This window comes from Mirounga angustirostris, unplaced genomic scaffold (assembly GCF_029215605.1).
Source record: "Mirounga angustirostris isolate CCGP_5_RB_7025 unplaced genomic scaffold, mMirAng1.0.hap1 SCAF_3, whole genome shotgun sequence".
NCBI classification, from domain to species: Eukaryota; Metazoa; Chordata; class Mammalia; order Carnivora; family Phocidae; genus Mirounga; species Mirounga angustirostris.
Genome location: NW_026991711.1, coordinates 40,089,853 through 40,093,290, shown reverse-complemented (window position 1 = coordinate 40,093,290; position 3,438 = coordinate 40,089,853).

Here is a 3,438-nt window from a genome sequence, read left to right as displayed (position 1 = left end):
GGGTTTTAAGAGGAAGGGCATTTAATATTTTTCTAGTGTATTTGAATACTTTATCTCTATTGTGTCCAAGTATCATGTTTTCAAATTTAAAAAAGTTCATTCAAGAAAGAAATAAATGGAGAGATGGAAGAGAATGAGATAATGAAGAGGAGGGAGAGCAGGAAACAAGAAAGGAAAGAGAATGGGAGAAAAAAAAAGCAAAAAAATGGATGGAAACTTTTTTTTGTTTTTAAGTAGGCTCCACGCCCAACATGGAGCCCACTGCAGGGCTTGAACTCACGACCCAGAGATCTAGACCTGAGCTGAGATCAAGAGTCAGACATTTAACCAACTGAGCCACCCAGATACCCCCTGGTTATTAAGAGGTTAATAGTAGTAGCTTCCAAAAGAGATTTCAGACTCAAGTTACAGTACCATTCCAATACAAGATTTCAATAAGTAAGAGAGTGGTAAACATATATTGCATGTTTAAACTACATGTTCATTTCCTTTTTGGAACAGCAGAGAGAAGAAATACTATATATAAAGCCTAACTGGATCAAAGGGAAATTTTAGTAGTTATTTTGTTTAGAATGGAACAATGTTTGTTTAAAATGGGATCAAAGGCTGAAGGTCAGAAGAGTGACTGATGGCAGGAGAGAGAGATTAGACATTTGATAATGTATTCTCCTGGAGGATATGAAGAAGGTTGGATTTGAAAGCACCAGTATTTTTAAAAATGATGCTATTAAACTGTTTCTCATCCTGGGAAAAGTTTAGGTGTCTGTTATGAAAGGACACTTTTCCCTTTGGGCAAAATAACTAAAGCAAACTGGAGAGATAGGATTGCTATACCAGGCATCTGAAGGTATGGGGGATGGTCCCTGCACCATTTTTATACATATAACCTTGGAAAAGTCCTTTAGTGCTCTCTGTGTTACTTACCTCATCAGTAATATAAATATAATAGGGATTTGGGGAAGCTTAGTGAGATAATGTCTCTAATGTGGATTTAGAAATAAATTTTAAAAATTAGTTTCTTGCATGTACAGCCACTGGCAAGAGTGATAAAGTGAACATTTGTGGCAGGTGCTATGCTAGAGGATCCTTCAGGAAAATACATTCACACCTTTAAACTTGTGAATAAGCCAACATAAAACACTGATTATGGCTTTTAAATGAACTCTAAATTGCTGTTTAGACATTGTGAGCAAACTCAAAATCCCTACATGGAAATAATTTGGGATTAATTTATGTTTATAAATACAAATCTCAAGTTCTATCTTTAAACCAGGCCAAATAGGGCGCCTGGGTGGCTCAGATGGTTAAGCGTCTGCCTTCGGCTCAGGTCATGATCCCAACATCCTGGGATCGAGTCCCGCATCGGGCTCTCTGCTCCTTGGGAGCCTGCTTCTCCCTCTGTCTCTCTCTCTCTCTCTCATGAATAAATAAATAAAATCTTAAAAAATAATAATAATGGGGCGCCTGGGTGGCTCAGTTGGTTAAGCGACTGCCTTTGACTCGGGTCATGATCCTGGAGTCCCGGGATCGAGTCCCGCATCAGGCTCCCTGCTCAGCAGGGAGCTTGCTTCTCCCTCTCACCCTCCCCCCTCTCATGTGCTCTCTCTCTCTCATTCTCTCTGTCTCAAATAAATAAATAAAATCTTTAAAAAAATAAAATAAAATAAACCAGGCCAAATAAAGAGAACTTTTCCAGTTTCCATACTAATCATTCTGAAATCACATTTAACTTGGAAATAAGTGATTTGAAGGGAGGTTTTAGAAAGTAGTGTTTTAAAGTAAAAATTTTTATCATAAGGAACAATTCTGGCATAAGGAACTTGTGTTTTACAACCCAAAAATCTTTGTCCAAGAATAAGTTTCTCTATACTCTCTTTTGTAACCCTTTCATCTTTGAAATGTCTTTTAATTAGAATTGTATATGTTCAGTGGGATTTTATTTTGTCTTAACCAGGAAAGTCTCCCACCTATGACATCAGTATTCAAACATAATTTTTTTGCATTTCAATTTCTCTTAGTTTCCTATTCTCTCAAAACCTCAGCATTACCGAGCCCCATGGCAAAGCAAAGAAAGCTCTCTCTTGTAAGAGAACATTTTTAGACACAAAGGAGAATCAGAAAAAAAAAAAAATTTGACAAATGTAGCTTTGATGGGTAGTAGAAAAAAATATGGTGAAACCAGATAACAGCCTTATAGAAGAGACAATGCTGTGTTCAGTAAACTATTTCATTTTCTCCCTGGACTCAAAGGAAGATACATATCCCTGGTACCTGGTGTCTATGTGGGGTCATGAGATAACTTCTGACCGTTGGAAATTGACCGATAGTGTTGCAGCCACTCCCAGGCCAGATCCATAAAACATCTCCAATATGGGGCGCCAGGGTGGCTCAGTAGGTTACGCATCCCTCTCTTGATTTTGGCTCAGGTCATGATCTCAGGGTTGTGAGATAGAGCCCCGCATGGGACTCAGCACTGGGCTTGGAACTTGCTTAAAATTCTCTCTCTCCCTCTCCCCCTGCCCTTACCCCACCAAAAAACATCTCCAATGTATGTATCTCCTTTTTCTTCCTCTTCCATGGCAAATTTAATGGTCTTTTGTTGAGAATTGTGAGCCCAAGCTTCAGGGAGACTGTGTCTATGAGAAGTTGAATATAGTAGAGTACATTTTAACTATAGTCCTCTTGACCCATTAATTTGGACTCTGATTTTAATGCGCACTGAATTTTTATTATGCTCAACTACAGAGATGTCAGTTACTTGTTGCCATAGAATAGCCAAAATGCCAATAGGCTTTTACAGGCATCATTTCACAAAATGTGTAGCTTATTTGATCTTTTGACTTTGAGTCCCATATTTAAATCTCATTTTTTCAGAACTTTTTCTTTGGTCGCTCCTAGAAAGGGAACCACTTAATTCTATTGAACATGGCATTTAATGAAGACTTGATAGAATTTTTGATCAATTACTGAACACTTAGAATCAAGTACAATAAATAACAAGATATAGATGATAATCTATAAATCATACCGAATTCATAATGTGTTACAGTGGATTTCCTTTAACTATTTAACCGTATGAGCATTTTCTGTGAGACTATAATGGGATTTTAATAGCACATTTTAAATCAAAATATGCTCTTCAATTCTTCACATGTATAATTTTTAAATTAATACTAAGATAATACTAAGATAATAAGTATTGTATTCTGATATTATGATTTGGATATTTAAGAAAAGTTTATCTTGGGCGCCTGGGTGGCTCAGTTGGTTAAGCGACTGCCTTCGGCTCAGGTCATGATCCTGGAGTCCCAGGATCGAGTTCCGCATCGGGCTCCCTGCTCAGCAGGGAGTCTGCTTCTCCCTCTCCCACTCCCCGTTTGTGTTCCCTCTCTCGCTGTGTCTTTCTCTGTCAAATAAATAAATAAAATCTTTAAAAAA